This window comes from Cupressus sempervirens, chromosome 3, assembly GCF_028749045.1.
Source record: "Cupressus sempervirens isolate cs-2001-9-10 chromosome 3, ASM2874904v1, whole genome shotgun sequence".
NCBI classification, from domain to species: domain Eukaryota; kingdom Viridiplantae; phylum Streptophyta; class Pinopsida; order Cupressales; family Cupressaceae; genus Cupressus; species Cupressus sempervirens.
In genome coordinates this window covers 465,944,900-465,972,111 of record NC_143120.1, presented here as the reverse complement: position 1 = coordinate 465,972,111, position 27,212 = coordinate 465,944,900, and the positions used below count along the sequence as shown (strand labels likewise).

General features: G+C 36.5%; 1 pseudogene across 1 annotated transcript in view; it reads left to right on the top strand.

The window, feature by feature from the left end:
- Window positions 1-27,212, top strand: part of LOC149567140 (histone-lysine N-methyltransferase ATX4-like) — a 154,419-nt pseudogene that overhangs the window by 74,898 nt on the left and 52,309 nt on the right. Inside the window, exons 4-6 of the transcript XR_016362350.1 lie at window positions 3,646-3,714; window positions 8,044-8,129; window positions 8,384-8,473. The product of XR_016362350.1 is annotated as a histone-lysine N-methyltransferase ATX4-like (transcript). The remainder of the gene's footprint in view (window positions 1-3,645; window positions 3,715-8,043; window positions 8,130-8,383; window positions 8,474-27,212) is intronic.

The window sequence follows — 27,212 nt, the reverse complement described above, 5'->3', positions numbered from 1 at the left end:
GTAGGACCCCAACCATCATTAGGATGTACACATGAAAGAAATAATTATTAATTTTTGTAAGCTTGCAACTTGCATGGAATTGTAGTTTTTTTAATACTAATTTTCAACTAGCACAAGATTCATATCATATGATGGATTGTTGCATTCAAGTGTTGGTGCAATGTTTTACATTTTTGATTATTTTTAATCGAAAACAACTCTCCAATGTTATATAGACTCATGTATTTTGTTGTCGTAGTTTATCACTGTGTTTTGTATAAAATATGTGCTTTTTAAATGAATTAAATTTTTGTTTAATTTGCCAAGTTTTTTTCAGGTCATTGATTCCATGTCAAAATCAGGTTGATTTTTACTAAATGAGTTTTAAAACTATGGTGTTCCATCATCACCATGTCAAAAATTAAGGAACCAAAGTAGAGCAAACCTTAGGAACAAGATACAAACAGTATCATAGAGGAGAAGCCATGATTCTATACATTGATTTTATCTATATTGCAGCTATAAGGGACCACTGTGGGCATTGGCTTTACAATAGGACACACCTTCATAATATAAGTGTAGGACCTTTCTCTCAATGACTTAAAGTCATCAAGTCCAACAATATAGAGTAAGGTATACTTGCTCCTTATTTTTTATTTTGCCAAGCTGTTATCAAGTCATCGAGTTGAAGTCAAAATCAGGTTGACTTTTACTGAGTTGTGAGTTCTAAAACTGTGGTGTTCCATCATCATCATGTCAATTGTTTAGGAACAACCAAAATAAATTACACCTTCACAACAAGATACAAATTATAATGTATGAATCATAATTGTATTTATTCAACCTATTCAAACTCATTGAGAATGTATGCTCTATTTTGGTTGTTCCTTTATTTTTGACATGATGATGGAACACTATAGTTTTAAAACTTATAACTTAGTAAAATAAAAAATTAAGGAACCATCAGAATAGAGTGTACCTTCAAAATATGAGCGTAAAAACTTTCTCATGACTTCAAATTAATGAATACATAATTTGAAGCATACCTTCACATGGGTGTCAGAACCTTTCTCTCAATGACTTCAAATCAATGAATGAATACCATGAAGAGGTTGCAACTATTTGGAGCCAGTGTTCGTACATTTATAAAGCTTCTATTAAGAATTATTTGAACTGTCAAAAAGGAGTTAAAATACTATGGAAGTGTCAAAGTTCAACTCATACCACGCTTTTGTGCTAATTTGAAATTCATTGAAGGCTGTTTAAGCAATGCCTCTCAGTATCATTTATGAATTCAATCAGAATTTAATTATTTAAATTTTGCAATTGAAAAAAATTAGAAATGTCAGAAAACTTTAAAAATAAAATTCAGTGGAATTGCTGGAAATTTCTAGAGGGGGATATATCAAAATATATCTAAAAAGATCGTCAAAGCAATGCACACATGAGCCCCTTTGAAAGCATTGAATGCCGATCCAACTGCTGAAAGAGTTTTACATCAAGTTGCTGAAACTATCTAAAAAACTAAGCTGGTTCATTAACAAACTATCTGAACTGTGTCTGAAATTTTATCCTAGCTATGCATACTAAGGAAACATTCAAGAATTACTGTACACTGCCTTAGTCTCAACTATTCGGTATTGTTTCAGATTGTTTGTACTTATAACTAGTGAAGTATTTTGAGCTCGTTGGCAGATTATGTCAATGACCTTGAACTGTTTTTCTTCTCAGTTCTCTAATTTCTGTTTTCATATTAAGTCTGTAGTTTATGATCCTCCTTTTTTATTACAAATTATGATTTTAGCTTCTAAATAAAACTCATTAGCTGTAGTGATAGTCTCAACACGAATATATGCTACGTAGTTATAAATAATAGACTGCCATAACATTTTTTTTAGATAAGGTTTGTCTCTTAAAATTCTATCAAATGTGTTATCATTCCTAATTTTGTGAATAATATTTTCAGGCCCTGCAGCATAATGATGCACATAAAATAGTTTTCTGTAGCTGTGGCATAACACTTCCTTTAAAATTATGTGTGTAACTAAAAAAATGATTCCCATGAGACTGGTTGCATTTGTAGATACTCTTCAAGAATTTGTTAGAATCAATGCTTTTTTCTTTTCTTAAATATATAGGATATTGGTGAGATTCAGATTGATGAGATACCACATCCCTCGACGGATAGCACTGCAGAGCATATGGTAGAGGCAGTGAAGACGGCTATGGGTATCCAAAAACCTATAGTAGGGCTGGAGACATAGATGGGAGAGGATCTTGAGACATTTCTGGCCGATGTGGTGACTTGGGCTCGCCAAGTAGTGGTCTTTGCGCAGAAACATGCTTTGGATTCAGTGGTGCAGGAGCTGGAGCACGTGTTGTGGAGAGCTGCATAGAGACTCTGACTTGTGAGGTAGTCTAGATTTATCGAGATGCTTATTATGCACTTTGGAGGAGCTAGGCAGACCAGGTAGCGACAGAGAGAGCTCGGGAGGAGTTAGCTACCAGGTTAGCAAAAGTAAAGGTGGACCTAACTGCAGAAAGAGCAGCCAGGGAGTCAGAAAGAGCAGCCTGGGAATCTGAGAGGTTAGCATTTATGGCTCAGTTGGATGAGGCTCGGTGAGAGAAGAGTCAGTGACAACAGGAGGTGGCAGAGAAGGAGGCAGAGCTTGGAGAGGTTGCCAAAATGATGCAAACAACCTTGGAGATTCAGATGGAGGCCGAAGAAGATTTGGAGGTACGGACCAAGCAAGTGCGTGAGCTACGAGCACAACTGAACGAGCGTAGAGCACAGGGAACGTCTACTACACCATGGACGCATCCCTCTTCTTCTTAGTTGTTTAAATCTTGATATAATAATTGGTTAAATTATATTTTGTGTTTTGATGTATAAGTTGTCTCTATTTTGTCGTCCGGAGACGACTTTACTTTTTTTGGGGGGGATGATGTTGTTGGTAAAAACTATAGCCGACAGGTAGAGTTGTATTTGAAAGGTCACGTGACAGTTGAGTCACCCCTTCGGGAAGTATATGTTTATCGTCCAAATGACTTGAAGGATCATCATTGTAATTGGAGTTGCATATGTGCTTGTATGAATAAAGTATCTATTCTGTGTCACATTCTAATCTATTAATGTGATAAGTATCTGTTTACCCTATACGGTAAACAGTTTATGATCCTCTTTTTTTATTACAAATTGTGTTTTTAGCTTCTAAATAAAACTCATTACCAGTAGTGAGTCTCAACGCGAGTATATGCTACGTAGTTATCATGAATAATAGACTGCCATAACACTTTTTTTAGATAAGGTTTGTCTCTAAAAATTCTATCAAATGTGTTATCATTCCTAATTTTGTGAATAATATTTTCAGGCCCTGCAGCATAAAGATGTACATAAAATAGTTTGCTGTAGCTGTGGTGTAACACTTCCTTTAAAATTATGTGTGTAACTAAAAAAATGATTCCCATGAGACTGGCTGCATTTGTAGATACTCTTAAAGAATTTGTTAGAATCAATGCTTTTATCTTTTCTTAAATATATAGGATATTGATAATTTGGTGGTACAATATCATCTCACATGCTGTATTTGTGGTGATTTTAGTATTCATATCTCATAAAATGTGTTTTTGTTCTGCAGTTTATTGTGTAATCTGTTGCTTGTGCAGGCATTCAAGTTCAAACAATTCTGTGGCATGTGCAAGAGGACTTGGCATCCCACAGATAAAAGTAGCTGGGTAAGTAGTTTACTCCTGTAGCTCTTTATTGTTGGTTTAAATATGTTGAATTTGCAGTTTGCCTTCGATATTTCTTTCTTAGAACATATTGTGAATCATATTCTAGGGAGATGGGAAGATTGTATACTTACCTTGAGGAACCAGATTGACTTGCGTATTTGTGGAAGAAATGCATACTAGTAAGATTGATGAAGAGAATGATAATAGGAAAAGTAGAGGATTATATAATGGGTAGAATCCCTAGGAGTGTTGTTGACTGAGAACCTGACTCTGAGGGAGATATAGTTGCATAAAGTGGAGAATCAAGCACAGACTCAGAAAATACTGCAGAAACCTGGGTAGTGGAAGGACGAGAGAGGAAAATGAGTATGCTTAAGGAAGATTTAAAAGAACGAAATTAGCAATATTGTGGAGGCAAACATAGGAAGAGAATAGGAGAGGATACTAGATAAAGGGCGAATTTCACCTATAAAAATACCAAGATATACACGAGTTGGTGACCTAGTAGCATACCTAGAACAAATGGAAAGAGCATTTCAGAGCAAAGGTTTGAGGTTAGAGGCTCTTGATGACATCCTGTTGGTAAAGTGGCATGGTGGTGGTATAAGCACAAGCTTAATGTATGTAGGTGGACCTTTCTTATCAAGATGATGTTTATTGAGGAAGAAGGATACTTAGACATCATCATAGAGTATGAAGGAACCTTTAATCGGAAGGGACACCTGGAAGAATGTTAAGATATGGTAGTGTCGGTCAGGATTCAGGATAGACCTGGCAACTGTATGTGTGCACTGTGTGCATATCAGTTCACATGGTGAACTGATATACACACATACATACAGATGTAACCATTATACTTGCCATCATCCTTGAATTACCTACTGTCCATATCATACTAAGTTAAAGTCTGAACCTTCTATCTTGAATCAAACATGATAACTTGCCATAAATTGATCATGCATTAAGCTTGTGATTATGATCCTTACATTATTTAGTTCGGCGTCTATAGTTATTTGTTAAATAAACAAACCCAGATTAAGATCTGTGTTTGTAGTTGCTTGTTAATTTAACCTTTAACACCTGATTATGGTCAGGATCTTTGAAATATAAATTAATCTTACCATAGTGTCTCTTTATATTGAATAGACATGTCTGTCCCTGATTGACTATTGGTGAGTATATTTATGTGATCAAGATCAAGAGATACAAACCATTGAAACATATAAGTAGTTTTATCTCCGCTAATGAACTTCAGAAGAAATCAATAATATAATTTTCAGAACTTATATCTCAAATCTGAACATTGAAATTAGTGCATATGCATTGGGATTGTTATCACCAGAAAACGAGACAATCAGATCAGTACTCTGAAAATCTGTAAAATCACAGTCTGATATAAAGTTTGCCCGTACATTTGCAAAGAATATGAACAAGCATGTCAATGTCCATATAAAAGATTGCTGAGTACCTACTGGTTCAATTCCTCTACTAGACCTTTGCATCCATTGCAAAAATCTCATACGTAATAAAAGGACTTGTGCTGCAATAGTATAAAAATTTTGTTGAATGTTCAATTTCTAGGATGCAGATAGGATGGTAAACAATTTGTTGTAGAAGATGAAGGATGTCATCACCCTTCATGCATATGATTTTAGAAGAAAATGCTGGGAATATGAAGTATTGGTAGTACTATAGAAAGGAGGTAGATGAACAAAGAAAGCTCTGTATCATAGAAGGATTGCAACCATATGAGGGAAGAGGAAGGCTAGCAACCAAAAGTAACAAGCTATTGGAACTTGGATGTACATGCATACAAGAGTGAGCCATTGAAAAAAGTAAGGAGGCTAATCACAACAAATTTCACAAGGCTTTTTTGAGGATGAGACAATGTTTTAGGCTTGGGGAGAATCTTGGCATAGAACATGAGTTAATCTAGTCCCCGCATGTGCTGTGAAATTCTCAATGGTACCACATAGATGGTTAAGGGTACAATATTGAATGTACAACATACAAGAGGTTAAATGTTGTATTGTCTGGATTTGACAATGTAGATTTGGCAGGCCAAAATCTCTTCTGTCTAGAATCTTGGGGAAAAAGTGACATAAAAAATATAGTTACACAAGAAAGGCAGAAATTAATATTTCTTTAGAGAATACAAATGATTAATACCATCATCAAATCAATATTTTCTATAGAAATCTAGAAGATTAATATAATTAATTAATTTTGAAAGTTGTTAGGGTCTTTTGGCTCATGGCCCCATAGACCAAAAGTTCCCAGGTTCGGACTTAGAGAATGACTTAACCGTTGACTTGGTAGCGACTCAACAAAATGAAAAAAAACCTTGAAATATAGAGATTTTTAATGATTTAAAACTTGTTTCATGCACCTATTACTGAATAAAGCTTAAAGACACTATAACATCATCATATAGAAGTTAATTTGATCACATACATAAACTTACATCCATCATATAAGTACAAACATATATTGTAGCTGAAAGAGATTGAAAGTATGGATATACAAAATTATAAATATTGTCAAATGTATATAAAATCCATGATATCCATGATATCAAATGTTCTCAAATATACGCGTAAGCAAAAAAAAATCTATGGCTTTTGCTTTGGCTCATTCTCAGTCTCAAAGTAGTATGTCTCCCTCCTATAAAGGCATATGAGGTAGTCCTAGATGACTGAGCAGCCATCGACTTTGCTTGTTAGGTGCCACTTTGATTAACATCAGTTATGCTTGATTGTGGTCTATCTTCCTCATCCGCCATAGCACAACCCCAACATGTATGTCTGCTTAGTTAACCCACTCAAGGTCCTCATTAGCAAAGACACGTCCGATAGACTTAGTGAGCCACTTGGACTTTGGATCAACCTCCTCTAGAGTGATCAGAGAGGATTCAGTGTCCAAAATCTGTCTGGTCCTAACATCAAGTTTGTAATGAACAAAGGCTAGATCATTCAACCTATCCATAGAAAATCTATTACGCCTCTTCCAGTGGATGTGCTTGAACATGCTTGAGTTGTGCTCACATCCAGAAGCAATGAACGGCTGACTCAAATTGATGATGGCGATTTTCTGAAGGTGTGTGACTGTAGGCCCAAACATTTTCCACCATCTGTCTGAAATAAGGAAAAGGGGAAAAAAAAAAAAAAGGTAGTCTCATTTCCAACTTTAAGGCTAATTATAATATCAAAATGCATAAATTTAGAATCTTAACATATATTTCTACCTGGTTGCAATTTTGTCTGAGCATCTTTGCACATCTTGCTTGCGAAAATCATCCTGTTGAATTATGAAATGTGACCATCTTGTGTAGTGTAGCAGTTGTATTAGTAGTCATCTTTTGTACTACTGTATACAGGCCACAAAAACCTCATCCGTCTTGAAATTATTGCGGAAATGCAATGCTGGATTGATGAAATAAGCTGCTGCATGGATGGGCCTGTGAAGTTGGTTATGCCGCCTTCTATCAGTTATCTCCCAAATAGGGCCATACTTATTCTCAATTCCTGTATATATGGATCTAATGGCCTCCTTGGTCCTATCGATGCCCTCCATATATGTAGCCCATAGAAGGCTTCTCCCCATCAACAACTTGCAAAATCACCCTATTGAATTATGAATTGTGTCCATCTTGTTGAGTGCAGTTGTTGTATTAGTAGTCATCTTTTGTACCATTGTATATAGGCCACTAAAAACTTGCCCATCTGCCCTGAAATTATTACGGAAATGAAATGCTGGATTGAGGTAATAAGCTGCTGCATGGATGGGCTTGAGAAGTTGGTTATAGAGTCTCCTATCAATCTCCCAAATGGGGCCATACTTATTCTCAATTCCTGCATATATGGATCTAATGCCCTCCTTGATCCTATCCATGACCTCATATATGTACCCCATAGAGGGATTCTCCCCATCAGCAACTTGTAGGAGCGTCAAAAGGTGCAAGTGCATCTACAATAGTGGCTTTTTTTTGTACCACTCTTTTTTTCTTTTGATGTCTGGTCTTTCACTTTTTGTTATTATTAGAATGTTTTTAATATATTTAGTATCTCGCTATATATAGCTAGTTCTAGTTAATGGCCATTTAGGCTTTCTTTTTAGTTTGGTCTTTCATTTCTATTTATAGATGTGGTCTTTATTAAGACAACCTTTCTTTTTTCTTTACGCTATAATTAGCGTCTCTAAACTCTATTAAGGATTTCATTGTTAATGCAATAATAAATCGATTTTATTTCATTCATTCCGGTTTCTAAACAATTTCAGTTATATGCATTGAGATCATTAAAACCAATTTATACCTGTTCATGTGCACAGGATTGTAATAATGCTGAATATATCTGCTCCGAATGCAGGAAGCAGTCAGTGATGGTACACACTCAAAAACAATACATAGAAAAGAAGTAAGTGCTTTTTAAGGATTTAGCTGCTTCAAAGTAATTCTAGTCGGGGAATTTTACTGGGAACTTATCAAATTTAGACATTTTAAAACTTGCTAGTTTCAAGGTAATTGAAATCTAGTCTAGATTATTATTACATACTGCCAAGAGTCATCTATATTTCTCTAATGTTGTTCTTTGATGTTATATAAAATATCGTTTCATTTCATTTAATTTTCTTCTCAAATTTTTAATTTGGTTTGCTGTTTTCTTGACAGGAAAAGTGACATGCAGGCTCATAGTGTCCCAGATCGCCTGGTGGTTGTGTGTGATGGCAAGGAGGCATATTATCTGCCTAAATACCACTTGTAATGTCTCAGTAGCATTTATATTAGCTTTCCTGACATTAGTCATTAAAAAAGAGAAAGAACTGTTAAATATATAATACAGAATCTGATCAGTTTATTTCATACAGAGAATAATTATTTGCCATTCACCTAAAAAATTGAACATCTGCTTTGCTTCTCAAGTTGCATATATTGCATGTGAATTCCTTCCGTCCACTTTCTGAATTGACAAATAACATCTTCTATGCTTATACATTGCATAGTTTCGATGAAGTACAATTCACATTCAACTCGCTCGTATCATCCTCATATACACTCCATTCTCTCAAATAAAAAATGATCTCTCATTTATACTGATTACAAATAATAAACAACCACTTGGTACATGAGCTGGCCTAGTACCAAACAATATGCTCAATTACCAATGCTATCAAAAATCAAGTCGGTTAAGACTTAGAGAGGACCCAAATCTTGGGCTACTACAAACACACTACGCCTTTGTCAATACAACACCATGAATCACAACACGTTACTTCATCAAGTTGGTTAGGGACTCAGGGCCAAGATGAAGAAACAACCACATGCTACCAAAATAGCGATTCTGATTAACTCAATCAATGTGGACCAACAACACGATCATCACATGATCCAAGAACACCAACAACAACATGAATGCCATTTAGAACCTTCTCATCAATTCCAACTCGAAATCCATGCTCATCTTCAACATTGATCATCAAGAATGCTATACTACCAAACTTTGTCTTATCAAAAGATAGCTTGTTGTACTTAGAATGATGAACGATAGTAACGGTGGCTACAATGATAAGGCATGGAGATATTCCAGCTTCGCAACCTCTAAATCATCAAATCCAGCTCATATCGAACCAAGTACTTGACCTGTGTACACTATTAACACTGTAATACTGGTGGCCAACAAGTTGACCAAAACTCACTCAAATCAACATGTGAACTTCTCTAAGTTGGCAAGATCAATTATAGACATCTCAGAACCTTCAGCATGAATCACAACAATAGATATTCAATAGAATAACTGAACCATTCAAATCACCAAATTGAACACTGCACAATATTTATGTTGACATTAATGACAAAACACTAATGTTAGCACACCTCAACAATGTATGACATGCTCGACCAAATCTCCAACGATCTCCCCCTTTGGCATTGATGGTAACATATGAAGTGAAACACCAAACAATGCACAAAGTCATAATATAGCCACTTGATCATTCTATTAGAATGTCCAACTCAACAATCTCTCCATGTCTTCAACATATCTCTCCCTCTAAATAGTAACATCATTTTTCACACAATCTCTCCCCCTTTCATATTTATGTTTTTCATAGTTATCTATCCTCCCCCCCCCCCCCCCGCCTGACATCAAAGGTGAAAGGGCCAAGGACATCATAGCTCTGAACTGACTTCAAAAGGTTGACTCAAAATCTGCATCATCAAACTACACATGACCTGCTCACTCTAAGGAGAAGTCCCGAACACACTAATCCAGGGAAATAGTGTTTTGATAATGCATTTGATTGATGCCACATCAAACATCTTTTACACTAACTAGGAGGGGCTATGGCCCCAAGTTTACCTTATAGATACTCAAATGCATCCTTCGGTAAAGGTTTTGTGAAAATACCTGTAGTCTTCTCTTTAGTAGGCACATTATGAAATCTTACTTCCTTCGTATTCACTTTGTCATTAAGAAATGATACTTAATTGAAATATGCTTTGTACTTGAATGTTGTATAGGATTCTTTGAAATATTAATAGCACTTGAATTATCACAGTAAATCACTATTGGTTCATTAACGTATACCTTCAAATCTTTCATCATCTACTTATTCCAAATGACTTTTGTAGATTTATTTTCAGCAGCAACATATTCTGCTTCATCAATAGATTGTGAAATACAATCCTGCTTCTTACTGGTCCAGGAAATTAACCTTTTACCCAAGAAGAATGCACCTCCACTAGTAGTCTTTCTATCATCCAAATTTCTTGCTCAATCAAAATCAGTATATTCACAAAGTGTAAAATCTCTCTCTGTCTCTCTCTTTGTTAAACCATAATCCATAACCAACTGTTCCTTTTGTTGTCCTATATTTTGTCACCACAAAATGTAGGTAACCGTACGAAATTTTTTCAAATTAGTTTCACATTTCTCTGATTCTAGTTAATTATTTAATTGGTTTGTATTGATCAATCAGTCAATGTCAATTGATATAATGGACTCTTTTACTGAAGGCTTTCGTCAAGTCTTTTTTGTTTTTCTATTTGTCGAGCCCATGCTTGATTTTTGAGGCCTTCATTGTTATTTTCTTTGTTTTTGAGTGTGTGTTTTTTGGTTTTTAGTTCTTTGTTTTTTCTTAAGTCATTGCTTTCAGTTTTCCCTTTGATTTGATCCAACTTAGAGCTTAATTGGAGTTGTCAGTCAAAAGATATGACCATTTTAGTGCCCACAAAGTGGACCTTCTTGATGCAACTACACGAATTAAAAATATCATGTTATATTTTTAATTTGACATTCACTTTTTGAAAAATATAACTGAAATTCACTTTATGTTATGCTTTTAAGTTACTTTATCTTTTAAATTTTCGCTTAAAAGTAACTATATTGCACTTTATGTTATATTTTAAGCTGAGTTTACTTTTTGATTTATCACTTAAGTGACTATATTGACTGTATAGTTCAGTTTAATTTTTGATATTTGAATCAAATGCTCTAGTAAATATTACTTATTAAATGATATTTACACATTATATTGTTAATATGATAATGTAAATATAATTTATGTCCCACTTAAGTAATATTTTATCAAAATTAAATTGACATGTGTTTATTATTATCACTTAAATGTGTAAAATTATTTAAAAGTGGACATTTTTCATGCCATTGCATGTAAAATTCAACTTACAGCGTAAAAACACTTAGAAGTGGACCTTTTTGGTGCTGCTACATGTACATGTAAACTTAAAACATGCAATGACATCTAAAAGATAAGCTATATGTGTTATATGCATATGCACCAAAAAGGTGAGCTTTTGCTTTGAGTTGCATATGCATATAACTGAAGCATGCATATTCACCCAAAAAGGTGAGCTTTTGCTTCATATAACATTTTTAATGTATGCATACACCTCCAAAAGGTGTGTTTTACATTGAAACAAATGCTTTTGCCCTTCCAAAACCCGTTTTATGAAAAATCTTCATGTGGTTGCCCTTCAAGAACCCGTTTTTCACTCAAACACTTGGATTTGATCATGGAGTGATTCGAAAATCTCAAGGAGGAGAGACGTTTTTGCATCTTTGGCATTTCCATGTTATAGATGTTTCTTTTCATGCTAAAAATGTTCTCTTTATGATGATTTGCAGTCACGCTTTTCTCCAAAAACGTCCATTCTAGAGTGATTTAAATCATGTTTTTGCTTGGAGAAGGGTTGTTTTGGCATATACATTCATTTGTATTACACCAAGGGTCACGTTTTTGCATTTGGAAGTGAAACTTACATGTACTGCACTTAGAGATTCACGTGTTTCCCAAAAACGTCCAAATAGCTTGCATTGAACAAAAACGTTGAAGTTGGGAGCATTCTTAAGGCACATTTTTGGCATTATGCATAAAAAATGCCTCATTTGCTGCCCACTACGGATTTCTTTTGCAAAGTTTGAAAAGGTCTAACATTGTTGGAGAATTTTTTAGTATTGGAGCTTTTCCCTCCATTTTTGGCACATAATCATCATGTAAGTGGACATTTTCCTTCTTGCTAATAAATTTGCACTTATCTTGCTGATTTTGTGCATGTTTTAGCTTTGATGTTTTACACTTGTTGATTTCGTTGCCATGGAAAGTGTTATTTTCCTTTAAAAATGATGAAATGGTTCATTTTCATGTTTTTGGTTTTTTCCCAAACTCCAAATTCCAAATTGCATGTTGAAGTGCTTTGCTTGTTGACATGTTTGAAGAAGTGCTTTGCATGTTGAAGTGCTTTGCTTATTGACATGTTTGAGTATTGATTTACATACTTTGATAATCTCCCTTATTCTCATTCCATATTTCCAAAAATGATTCTTTGCTTAGATCTACGCATTGTGCATTATGTGGCACTTTGAAAATTTGCTCAATAACTTCTGGATCAAGACTAATAATAACTCTGCCATCAGCATCCTTGATCGTCTTTGACTTTGGCCTGAAACATTTTGCGCATCCGAGAACAAACTAATGGAAGTTCAGTCTGATCAGCATGCTTTGCATAGGCTTGGTTTTGGTATTTCTTCTGCTAAACCCTTGGTAATTGGCAATTATTTGATCAATTCTATACATAAAGCAAAAAAATGGAAGCATAATTGCAGCTGATCACTTTGAAGAAATTCAAAGCCAGATTTGACTTTGATTATAGAGAGATGAATTCTCAAATCAAGAGGGCTTTCACACATGTTCATAGCATCAAGAATGTTTGGATGGACATGCAAATAGAACTGGATATAATGAAGATGGATTACTGTAGATTAACTTTGCAACAAATCATTGATCTTAACATGCTTGAGATCCCATCGAATTTCCAAATTGAAGATGATGGCAATGTTCTTGATCTCGAATTTAATCAGGTAGGTTTTGATAAAGGATGCCCTTTTCCCATTCAATGACAGCAGAAGGAAGGTACATCCATTCGTAATAGATTTCAATCCATTTTGGCAAACACCAACAAGTGGCTGAAAATTAAAGGCCTCAAAAGGGTTAGTCCGAAATTGGGTTTGGATTGTGGAAGCTGTGGTCCTTTTGGAAGGAAGTCACAACTAGAAATAACAGGTAAAGATGGAGCTTCTTCTTATGGTGCAAAGAAGTCTCTTAAATTCAAGTTGGAGGGCGGAAAGGGATCTAAATCATCTCAGATCCATAAACCAGTTCAGGAATTAGAGGAGGAATCAGAGACAGAATTAGACGAAGAAGATGAGGAAGAAGAAGGAGAAGTTATGATCATATCTCCTCCAAGACCTGCACAAACTCATGCATCATCCATGCGTGAAGCACCTTTTCTGGATGAGATATATGATGATGTGGATTCATTTTCCACTGTTTTCACACCTTCTATTCTAGTTTCAGAAGTCAACACATTAGTTCGTCCTATTTCTTCATCCGCTCCTCTCATTTTAGCAAATGAACAATATGAACATTTGGGAAGTGTATTCAAAGATTTTCCAATTGATACATCTCTAGTAGGTTTTGAGCTTTTCATGACACAATCCTGTCATCATGCACCTATGAATTCAGTTGTGCAGACTAAATCTTGCTTAGTCACAACGAAGATACAATCAGGATCAATGCCAATGGTCTCCACTGCACCTCTTTCTACAATGAAAGTTGTTTACCGTATAGGGTAAACGGTTTATTAATGCATGCAAACAATATACAAGAACATGTAACACATAAGTATTCCTTTTATTATTCACATGTATACAGAAGATACTACAATAGTCGATATGATTGATTACAATGATGATAACAATTCTCATTACAATGATCCAAAGTCCATTCCAGATGGTGTATATATACCTTCCCAAAGGGGTGACTCAACTGTTACGTGCCTGTTCGGATACAATTCTACCTGTCGGCTACAATATAGATTTTTCCAACAACATCATCCCCCCCAAAAGAAAAGTCGTCTCCGGACAACAATTAAAAAACGGAATACATTAATTGACTAACTATAACAAAATAGATATGTTTTCGTCACACCACTTTCACATTCATCTCGTGCCTGCACCAAACTGGTCTCCAAAACACATTGCATCTGCAGTCTCTGCTAACACAATATTGTCTCCTTAGCCAAGCTGACATTGATAGCCACCTGTGCCGCCTTCTCTGCTTCCAACTCTTGGGTACACTGAGCCAAGTGTTGCTCTACTGTCTCCAACTAGATGATTAGCTCCTCCCGAGCTCTCTATGCATCCACCAAGACAGCCTCCTGTCCAACACCTACTCTGAGCGCCTTAAAGCATAGCAGCCCTCTCGAAAGACTTGCTCCAATGCTCTCGCCACCTCCACCTCTGGCACACAAACACTATATGCCTGTAGTAGCTTTAGGTCTCATCAGCTCGTCACACTTCCCATGACTGATAACTGCACTGACTGGGGGTCTAGGGGGCATCGCCCCTGCCGCCAAGACGAAATTAGCACTCTCAAACCCACACAAAAGTCCATGGAACACCATATTTTTGTGATTTTCTTCCAATCCCTCACTCTTTCTATCAATCGCTTATGTTTTACTACCTGTTTATGTCTTTCCCTTGCCTTCGGTATCATACGTTATTCATTGTGAATTTTTTTTTTTTTTTTGCTTTAAAAAAAAAAAAAATTATGGCTCCTGCTTCCTAAAGAGTACGACTCCTTCCTCTTGAATGCTCTGGTACAACCTCCGAAGGGTAACTTTATTATTGTACCTCTATCAGTGCGGCTTCTTTGATCCCTTTTAGTTTTATTATATCACAACTTAACTCCGTACGACGTACAACTACATGATGCAATGCTTCTGTAGTGTATTCTGTACAACAAAGTATGTCACTGTCCTTGTGCCGTACAGTATCTCAATGTACTAGCTGTTTGATTTGTACTCATTTGCTTGGTTGTATGGTTCACTCCTTAAACCCATATCTCTGTACGACACCTCTGCATGTGTTCTCCTTCGTTCGTATGGGCGTATGACCTAATTTGCTTCCCACTTCTTGCTCGACCGTATCGTACGGTGTGGCTGTCTGATTTGTGCTTTCCTCAAGGCCGTACGACACACTTTATTGCCTCCTCACGTCCATATGTTTGTATGGTGACTTCAATCCTTTAGTTGATGGTTGTACCTTTTCCTCTGTTGGCCATACGGCTTACCTGCTTCTCCTCCTACCCTACTTTTATGTCATATTGTGTACAATATCCTTCCAGATTGTACAGTGCTATAACCTCTCCTTCAGATTGACATTTTCTTCTTCTTGCTTGTCTATATGGGCCGTACGGTATGCTCACTCCTGGTTTATGCTCACTGTACCAAGCCGTATGACAATGTTTGTCTTTTATAGTTGGTCGTCCTGTGCTCTTCCTAGGCTATATGGACTTTCGTATGGCAATTGTGTTACTCTCTTCAGCCCTACAATGCACCTCCAGGTCTCTTCCTGCAAATTTCCAGCCGTATGGTTTATTCTTCTCTTCTCCGCATGGGTCAAAGCTCTCTCTAGATTTTGGTACAATCTTTCTAGAACTTGCAAATTGTCGTATAGGCTTTGTGATTTCCTTAAGACTGTATGGTGCATTAACTTGTGTTCTCCTTGAGTCCGTACGACCCAATTCACTAGCTGGTTATTACCCATACGGTGATACTTATTCCCCTCTTGAGCTGTATGATGTGTCATGTACAATATCTTCTCTTGCTTGGCTATACGGTGGATCACTTGTGATTTCCTGTCGTCTTTTGCTTGGCTGTATGGCGTCCTTCCTAGGTCGTACAATGTTTTTTATTTTATGGCAAACATACTCCCTTTTACTCTCCTCCACACGTGCCTGTACGGTCAGAATTCCTTTTGACACTTGTTCGTATGGTGTACTTGCTTTGCTCTCCTAAAAGGCCATACTATTTCAAATGCAATTGTTTTTAATATTGGATTCCAGTTATTTCCCACCAGTATTTTCTTTGGTTCGGTATCATCTCCCAAATTCATGGTTTGTACCATGGCCTCGTCATATTTTATTGGTGTTTCCTTATTGAATATATGTGCAGGTGTTTCATCCAGTTGTGTGTTCCCTTCTTTTATTTTCCTAAATTCTTTTGGAAATCCATCTTCGTTGCGTTCTTCCTCTATCTTTAGTATGTTGCAGCTTTGGAAGAGTTCATAATCCTCCATCTGCCAGTGGAATAGTCTGTTCATCGAATCCAGATCATTGTCCTTCGATCCACCTTCCAACCGTAGAACTCCTTCCTTATCCGGTTCCATTTGCTTCTTCCCTTCGTTCTCTCCTTCTGAATCGGATGATCCGGTTTTTTCTCCCACCATTTGTGTGTGTAAATCAGTAATGAATCTCTGTCCTTTGCTCTCCATTGATAGCATATTCTTCTTCCAGTCATGTTTAACCTTTGCTTGTACGAGCCATCCTTGTCCCAGAATGGCATCATACCCCCTTCTTTTTAGCGGGATGACTACAAAGTCAAGTGGGAATGACCGTGTTCCAATAATCACTGGTTGTGCCATCAGGATCCCTGGAGGCTTAATGCCATGTTGGTCTGCAGTTAGCAATTAGAACGTGGGTGGCCACAACGTCGACTATCCTAACTTCTTCCAGGTATCTTCTGGTAGGACATTTACCCTTGAACCTCCGTCCACAATTGTGTCTGAGAGGATCGTTCCCAATATACCTATTTCTACGACCGCCGGATGCCTTCCTAATGTGAGGGCTAACAACATTGGGTTTGTTGAGCTTGTTCTGCTTTCCTTCTCCTTCCTAGGTTCTTCTGGTAGTTTAGCAGCCAGAGCCATGTTTGTGAGTGTCGTTTGTAGTTGGGGCATTGTGAGGATCAAATCATTTAATTTTACTGGTACTTCAGTTTGTAATATCCGCCTTATGATGTTCTGTTTTGCATAGTTATTCATTGAGGTACCCGTAGTGTCCTCCTCCGTTTTTTGATTTCTTTGTCTGCATCCCATTCTCAATTTCCACCCGTGCTTCTTCCAATCTCTTCTTTTCTTCCGTCGAGTCTGGGTACAACTTTGCCTGTTTACATGTAATTGCTATGACTTCCTCTTCGTCCGTTCTCGATTCAATACTAATCAAATTCACTCTTGATTTCGATTTTGGGCACTTGGCATCTTCATGGTCTCCAGGACCACACCATTTGCATAACAACTTTGGTGTGTTCGTTGTTGTAAAGTTTTGTGCAAAGTGGCCCCACAAGTTGCATGCCCGACATTGAACCATCGGTTGGTCGTTCACATCATATTGAATCTGACTGCGGCCCTCATTATTATTGTTATTATTGTTGTTGGTGTTGTTGTTTTGTCCCCTTCTGTTGTTTCTGTACCCACCCGAGGTGGCACTTTCATTGTTTGTGTTTCTGTTTCCTCCTGACGTGGATGCTTCCTGTGTCAAGAGCATTTGTTGATGCCCTCTTGTTTTCATATTAAACAGGGATTCCTTTGTGGAATGTCCTGTAATTTGGCAGATATCACAGAATTGATTCTTTGGACAGGATCCCTTAGTGTGACCTTTTGTCTTACATCCTGTGCACCATAGTTCATTTTCTTTGGTTTGGCTATTCCTTTTCTGCATATTCTTAAACTCTTTCATCGTCTTGATCATATCCTTCTGGAGGGCTTGGATCTTCTTACTGCCCTTTTCATCACTACTGCTATCCTCAAAAGAGGATTCATCCGAGTTGGATGAACTGCTTTTCTTCTTCTTTTTCTTTGTCTTATGTTCACTCTCTAAGTCCATTGCTCGATTGTATGCTTCAGTGTACAACGATGGTGGTACAATCTTCATTTTCCTTTTTAACTCCGGGCGTAGTCCTTCTAAGAACCATCTCTTTTTCAGCCCGTCTGCTAGCTTACTTTCCATTTTATTTACTAATTCTTTTAGCTTTCTAGCATATACACAGACTGTTTCATTTTTTCCTTGTTTTGTGGTGTAGATTTATGCTACTATCTCATTGTCGTCTTGTAGCAATTGGAACTTTGTAACAAATTCCTTCTTTATGTTTTCACATGTCGTTAGCTTTGCGGGATCGATGTCAGAAAACCAATCGATTGCTACACCTTGTAAGGTGGCTGGAAATTGCCTTGCCCATTCGTCGTGGTCGCTTTTTCCATTCGCTGTCCAAATCTTTTTGCAAGTTTTACAGTGTCTGATTGGGTCAATCGTGCCATCCCCGTCCAACTTTGGTAACTTTTCCTTTGGACTGGCCATCGGTACCCTTTCTTTCTTTTGTTTTGCGTTGCTGTCAGTACTCGCGTTGTTTTGTACTCTCGTACCGCTCTAAACACCCGCATTACACATACCTACGTTCTCGAGTGCCATGAAGGATTCCTTGAGGACTTGGTTGTTTCGACCAAACTATATTTGCTCGTCAGGTGTATTAGGGATGAAGAGTTCACCCCACGCTCGTGTTCCTTCGACACTCTGAGCTGCACTGGTCTTTTCCCTTCCGTTCAGATTCCCTCTTGGCGTATACCAGTTTGCTAATTCTTCCTTTGTTCCTTTGATCACCCTCCGCCTTTCTCGGGCTTCTTCTATCAACCTCTCCCTTGGTCGACTTGGTGACTACACTCCGTTCATCAGTGCTTCTGTGGTACCATGGTCACCTCCTGTGACATCACTGCCATACGCTTTGGCGAGTTGTTGGAGTCTGTGCCTCCAGTCGCTTTGCTGTGTGCGGTTTAATACTTCCTGTGCCACACTTATGTCGTCATCTTTTGGATTCTTATTTCTATCTTTATTCAATGTGTTCGACATTCATAGCACCCGGTCCTTATAGCCAATGACGCCAAATGTTTACCATACAGGGTAAACGGTTTATTAATGCATGCAGACAGTACACAAGAACATGTAACGCATAAATATTCCTTTTATTATTCGCATGTATATAGAAGATACTACAATATTCGATATGATTGATTACAATGATGATTATAATTCTCATTACAATGATCCAAAGTCAATTTCGAACGGTGTATATATACCTTCTCGAAGGGTTGACTCAATTGTCACACACCTGTTCAGATACAATTCTACCTGTCGGCTACAATATAGATTTTCTTGACAACAAAAGTTTCAGCTTGCTTGCATGGTCAGGCAGGATCACAATGAAGAGAAGGAGAGTGGTTATACCTCCGGATAACCTCCCTATAAAGAAAACTAAGTCCAAATCTTTGAAAGATAAGATTGTTTCAAGGATCTTAGTTGATTTGGAGAAAACCAAGTTTGTAGAAGTTGTTGAGCCATTAGTGGACAAACCTGTTGAAGAATTTATCTGTTCTGATTACAAGTTCACTAAGGTAGAAATTGGGAAGCAGTCACGTTTGAGTTGCTTGCAAAATGCTCAAAATGCATCAGCTAATGTGTCAAAAAGCAATCATGAATTATGGGAAAAGAAGAATTAGCTCAAACAGGAGGTTGCTTGCCTAATGACTTCATTCGACAACAATATTCTCAAAGTGCTGTTATTGTGTCTTAGACATCCAAAGAAAAAAAGCTGATTGAAGTCGCTAAGTCTTAGATAGGGGAAGTCATTTCTGAAGGAGTTCAAGCCATTACATAAACATTTATAGTTCTTAAGCGTATCAAAGGTATGAATGAAATGGAGCAAGGCTTGATTTCTTCCTTGACTCAAGAAGCGGATGATCTGAAAGAGATTCTCAATGACTGGGATGAGATTGCTAAATTTGATTTAGATGCCATGGTTTCATGTGAGATTCTTCCATCCTGTGAAATGTTCTTCAAGTATCAAGGGCTTATGGGTTACAAAGAAGAAACATTGAGAAAACTAGTTACAAAGTTGCAGTCAGTTCTTGGAGATTGTCAGATGATAGAAACATGAATTACATGTGATTTAGAGAAAATGGGATGTCAGATTCTCGACGAACATGGTAATCTGGTTGCAGTTGAATGAGCAAGTTCAAAATATACAATCAGGATCAACACTGATTTAGATTCTAAGGATTTTGGTTCTCACATGATGAACAAGTTCGTCTTTTATAAATCTTTGACAAAACGCTTGCTAGATTCTCTAGATTCTCTGATGACAAATTCTAAGGTTGTGCAATCAGCACATGTAGATGCAGTAAGGATAGAGGCAATATCTAAGACAATGGAGATTTCTGATCTTCCTACAGTGTGCAATTTTATCATCAAGTTCAAGGCACTACAACACAATCTTTAAGATTGTTATTTTGTTTTTATTTATGTTTGTAGAGTAAAGAGGATGCATTACATGAAAAGGTATAATTACATGTAATGCGAATTGCATGTGACCCAATAATTTCTCTTCTAGTTAGACTTGCTTAAAGTTGGTTGAGTTGCTCCTACTTTTTCCTCCATCCTTTTCTCAATTCCTGTGCCTATATAAAGGAGTTCCCCCTCATTGTAAAATCATCTTTTATTGTATGCAAGAGAGCTCTAGAGAAATTGTGCCAGCAAAACTTTGTTTGTGTAGCACTATTTTGGGAGAAAAGTGAATATAAAGGAGCAATTGAGACTTAACTTTGATTGAGTGAGATTGTTACTTGTGTGAATTAGAGCTTTGTCTGTAATTCAAATATGTTATCTTTGATTCGTGTAATCTTGTATTCTTGATAATTGAGTGTGAAAAAGAGTTAAGAAGCAATTGGAGACGTAGCTTTGACTAGGAGCAATTGTGGAGATATATGGTTAGAAGCTTTGTCTGTAGCTTATATTTCTTTCTTGATTCACAAAATAGTTAAGATATCTTTACTTTTGGAAGTCTTTGTGCCCTATTAGTAGAGCATACTCATATAGAGTTATGAACGGACTTAGAGCCAAATCGGTACACTTTCAGCTAGCATTTGAGTTAGTGTCGGTTTATCAATATCACCGTTCTCAACTTTTAGATAGAGGTGTAGTTTAAAATTTCACCTTGCCCATTACTCGCTCCAGGAGTAAGATTCTTTCTTGAAAGTTACGAGGAAAGAATATTGGTAACACTCCTTTACAAAATCTCCATTTGAGTTAGTGTCAGTTTATCAATATCACCGTTCTCGACTTTTAGATAGAGGTGTAGTTTAAAATTTCACCTTGCCCATTACTCGCTCCAGGAGTAAGATTCTTTCTTGAAAGTTACGAGGAAAGAATATTGGTAACACTCCTTTACAAAATCTCTCAACTTCTTGCTTACCTTGAGTTGATCCAAGGAACGGTGAGAAAGGGGAGCCTTCCCTTTAAGGTAGGAGAGACTGTCTCACACACTATGGTTGATCATCCTATTTTGCGACTGGATTTTACCCTAATTTGTCGGTTGCAAAATATCCACCCAACACCTTTTAAGTATCTGAAAATCCTCTTTATAGAAGGAACATGTGATTGTTTTGGTTCAACTTGAAATCTAGCAACAATATCAACTAGTCTAGTCTTTGTTAAGTAAAACAAACCACCAATCATGGATCTGTATTTGGTATAATTAGTACAAAGGGATTCATCATCTTTTGTCAATTTGCAACCAGTCACCATAGGGTACCAACTAGTTTGGAGTATTCCATCCAAAAATTCCTTTATCCAATTGTGCAATTTGCAATTTAAGAAAGAATCTCATCTCACCTATCATAGACATCTTAAACTCTTTTTGCATCTCATCAGCGAAACCTTTACTCCAATCATTGTTACTTTCAAATATAATATCAACAAATACAATTGCAATTAAGATATTGTCATCAATTACTTTCAAGTACAAATTGCTATCTATGGTTCCTTTACTGAAACCAATTCTTGGTAAATACATGTCCAATCTATCATACCAAGCTCTCAGCACTTGCTTCAATCCATACACAGATTTCCTTATTTTACAAAGCATGTCTCCTTCATCGGTTTAAGTAAATCCATTAGGTTGCTCAATATAAAAATCTTCTTCTAACTCACTTTCAAGAAATGATGACTTAACATTCATTTGATAAACTTTAAAATTTCTGTAAGTAGTATATGCAGGTAATAATCTAATTGCTTCAATTCTTGCAACGAGCAAAAGTTTCATTGAAATTAATTCTTTCCATTTGCGAATAACCTTTACATACCACTTGTTTTCTACCAGACCACTTTACCTCACTCATTCAATTTGTTCCTGAATAACCACTTAGTTCTGATCACATTCTTGTCCAAAGGTCTAGCAACAAGAATCCATGTATTGTTCTTCTGAATCTGATCTAGCTTTTCTCTCATAGCTTTTACCCAACTCTCTTTCATTAATATCTTTAGGTTCAAACTCTGATAATAAACATGTTTCACTCCTAGCAATCTTTCCCCTTATCTGAACACCTTTGTTTTTGTCACCAATAATAGTATTCTCAGACTGATAAATCTTCACATACTGTGGTGTCGGAGGATCTTGTAGTAGATTCTTTATTTTCAATATGTTCCTCATTAACTTCTGTTTGTTCTATCAAACAATTTAGCAACTCAATCTAATTCTGTACTTCTCCATCTTGACTTCCTTCTTCATGTATGTCACATCTGTAGTCACTTCCAAATCTTTTCATACTTTAATCAACTCTTAACATTTGCACTTACAAATTTTATTTTTGATCCATAGTTTAACATTTGTATGCCCTGTTCTTTGTAGAATAACTAAGTAATATTCCTTCGTCACTCCTATGGTCAAACTTTCCAACATCTTCATCTCTCTTAATATAGCATTTACTTCCAAAAATTCTAAAATATTTTATAGTAGGGGCTGTAAAGTTTGTAAGATTGTTTATTGGTGGAGACTGATTTTATTTATTTCAATACTAAAGTGATTTACAACTCTGATTCTGAATTCTGTTGTGTTGATAACAATAACTTGTAAATGTGTTGATACTAAATTTTTCATACCGAGTTTCTCTCTGAAATGCTCTATTTTCATCCTTCCAAGATGCTTAGTGCTGATATATATCAGCTTGTTGACTTTTCTGCCAACCATGTCTCTTATATAATGGTAAGGAGTCTCGATGTGCCTTGATCGATTGTGGAAGACAGGATTAGCAAAAAGTTTGATGCAACTCCGATTATCACAATGAATCACTGTGGGACCTAGTTGTTTTCCAAAGAGTCCAAATATTAGTTTTCTCAGCCATAATGCTTCGCGAGCTCCCATGGAGGCTGCCATATATTCAGCTTCGGTGGAACTCAAGGCAATTGTAGGTTGTTTTCTACTGAACCGGGATATCATTGTTGATCCAAGACTGATCCTGTAGTACTCTTGCGGTTTATGGAACAACCAGCCCAATTAGAATCAATACATCCTTCAAGTTTAATCTCAACATTTTTGTATTTCTAGCCAAGACCAATAGTGCTACGTAGATATCTCAAGATATGTCTGGCAGCCATCAAATGAATCTTCTTTTGTTCACACATGAAATGACTTAAAACATTGGTGGCATAGCAGATATTAGGTCTAGTATTTACTAGATACATAATTGATCTAATGATCTATCTGTAGAGAGTGGGGTCAAAAGACTTTGAATTCACAACTTCTTTTAACTTGTGTAGATTTGTTTCCATCGGAGTTGTTAGAAGTTTGCTGTCCATCATTCCAAATCTAGCCAAGATGTCTTGGGTGTACTTCCCTTGATTTAGAAAAATATGATCTTTCTTTCGACATACTTCTAGACCCAAAAAATAGTGTAGTAGGCCTAGATCCTTCATTTCAAATTCAGCTATAAGATCTTGTTTGCATCTTTCAATTAAGTGATCTTCACTTGTTATCAATAGATCATCTACATATAGACCAAGTATTAACATGTCATCATTAGAAATTTTGAAGTATATGTTAGGATCAGCTTTGTTCTTTGAGTATCCTAGTTTGGTGAGGTAGTTATCTATCCTTTCATACCAAGCTCGAGGTGCTTGTTTGAGGCCATATAGAGCTTTCTTGACTTTACATACATATAGATTCTTATCGTTTAATAACAAAACCTTCAGGTTGCTCAATATATACTTCTTCATTAATGACACCATTGAGTAATGCGGTCTTGACATCTAGTTGATGTATCTTCCATCCTTTGGATGCTGTAATTGCAATAATTGTTCTTACCAAAGTGTATCGAGCAACTGGAGCAAAGGTTTCCTCATAATCAATACTTGCCTTCTGAGAAAAACCTCGAGCAACAAATCTCGCTTTATGTTTTTTAATACTGACATCTGAAGCATATTTGATTTTGTATAACCACTTTGATGAAACAACTGGTTTGTCTTTTGGCCTAGATACAATATCCCAAACATCATTTTGTAATATGGATTGATATTCTTCAACCATAGCATCTTTCCAAGCTTGACAAGTTAGGGCTTCTTCAATAGTTGATGGTTCAGATTTAGTAAGCTCAGTTACTAGTGCAGTGTAACAAGATTTGTTTCTGGTTTCCTTGCTTTCCCTAGAAATTTCATCTGGCTCAACATTATTATCTTCAATCATTCGCCTTGCCCATAATGACCTTTTCTTGATATTAGAGATGTCTCTATTTTCTGTATCTGATAATGGATCATTTTCTTCTGATATCTTCTCCCTTTGAATTTCAGTTTGTAGATTTTCATCTAAGTTTGTGATGGGCTCACCTTCTATATTTATTGATAGTTTTAAAGCATGTTTTCTTCAAATATGACATCTCTGCTGACTTCAACTAATCTCTATCTAGGTACATAGACTCTATACCCTTTGGAGTTCTCACTGTACTCAACAAATATTCCTTTCTTCTTGGATGGTTGTAACTTGTTTCTTTTTTCTTTAGGCATGTGAATGTAAACAGGGCAATGAAATATTCTAAGATGACTTAAGTTAGGTTTAATTCTTGTAAAGACTTGTTCAGGAGTTATGTTTTCTAGGATTGAGTGTGGGCATCTGTTTTGAATGTATACAACAATATTAGTGGCCTTCGCCCAAAATGAGAAGTCTAAATTTTGATCATTAAGCATGGCTTTATCTGCTTCAACAATGGTTCTATTTTTTCTTTTGCTACCCCATTCTGTTGAGGATTATAAGGTAGTGTATACTCCCTCTTAATCCCAACAGTTGTACAAAAATCTTTTAAATTTTTAGAGATATATTCTCCTCCATTGTTTGATCTTAGAGTTTTTATTCTTTTTGATGTTTGATTTTCGACAACTTCTTTGAACTCTTTAAATTATAATAAGACCTCATGTGATTCTTTGACCTTTAGGAAATAGATCCAAGTTTTCCTAGAGAAATCATCACTAAATATTATGTAGTATGAGAATCCTCCTAGGGAAAGCGTCGGCATAGGTCCACATAAATCCAAATGAACTAGTTCTAGAATGGATTTTGACTTGTGTTTGTTAGGAGCATAGTTCGAAAACTCGCCAAAGGCAAAAACTCACCAAGCCCCCCAAAAGTTTAATCAGGAAAAACTTGGCGATTTAAAAAAAAAACTCGGGAACCTAAAAAACCGCTGAAATTTAATTAAAAATACATTTATTTTGCAAAATTTAATGAGAAGATGCATCTAATAAGTTAATTAAAGACAATACAAAAGAAACAAACAGAGTTTAGATATATATAAATGCATAGTGCGTACAAAATTGCATTCTCATGCGGAATGCTCATGGTAGGAAGCAAAATAGTAAATAGTTTCAATCTGTCAAACTAGAAGTAAATACTAAAAGTCTAAATACATCAATACAATGTCAATGACTCAATCACATCTTCCTCTTTCCACTTGCACTAGCAGGAAAGCGAGGGGGTCTAGTCCTAGAAGAAGTGCCCCGCACTGGGATAGGGCGTGAGCTGCGTGATTGTGAACTCTGTGGCTGTGCCCCCTCGCTCGACGTCCCTACTGACTAGCTCAACGTCCTAGAAGAGGATGCATCTCCTCCTAATGGTAATGCTCGATCCTCACCTGAATCATCCTCGTCCTCATCCTCAATGTCATCCATAGTGAACTAAAAATCAGCGTCAGCCTCCCCCTCCATGGCCTGCCTCTCCAAATCAGCGATCTCATCTGGTGCAAACAATGGACTTGGCTCTTGTGCTGTCCAATCAGAATAAGGATCTATCTCATCTAGATCAAGTGGACCAGGTAGTTCTAAGAGTTGTGCCTTTTTTATGCGCAACTTAAGATTATAGTGCACATAAACAAGGTCATTAAGCCGTTTTTGAGTCATTCTATTTCTTTTCTTTGTGTGGATGGATTCAAATAAGCTCCAATTGCACTCAAAATGGGATGAGCTACAAGGTTGGGATAGGACTCTGAGAGAAAATTTCCTTAAATTGGGGGTATTGCCACCCCAACTTGCCCACCAAGCATCTGCAAAACAAAATAAAAAAAGTTATAAAGCAATAAAAAAAATAATCAAAAGCACAACTTATCAATTAGCAAAAGTTTTAAAGTTTGACGCTTTACCTGGTGCTTGAGTAAATCTTACTCTCTTTGCTAGCATAGAAGAGAACAAAGGACCCCTCGATTCCACATAGATTTGTTGTTCGGTCACAATAAGGTCTCTCTCCTCTTCGCTTGATATCATTCTCTCAATGCATTTAGAGAGACCTTCCATGACCTCTCCATTAGGATCTGAGTAGGAATCATCAGCCCTAAAACAAATAGAAAATGATATCAAGTCTTACTACACAACCTTAAAAAGTAAAGTAAAATAAAGTCTTAGTGAAATCCCAACTTCAAGGACAATCAATTATCATGATTCGTAGTACCTGAATTTGGGATTGAGGAAGTAGCTTGCTACATGAATAGGTTGGTGGAGCATATTGTTCCACCTCCTATCAATTATTTCCCAAATGGGGTCAAATCTGAGACTGTCCCCATGATAGTAACTTCTAACAGCCTCTTTCGCCTTATCCATGGCCTCATAAAGACCTCCCATTGGGGATTGCTGCCCATCACATATGCGCAAGACTAGAACCAGGGGCAGAGACATCTACATTTGAAATTTGAAAAATACAAATTAGTTAATAACATAGTAAGTTATGAATTGATAATGAAACTTGAATAAACTAAAAATATAATGTTTTGATTTTTGAAATTACT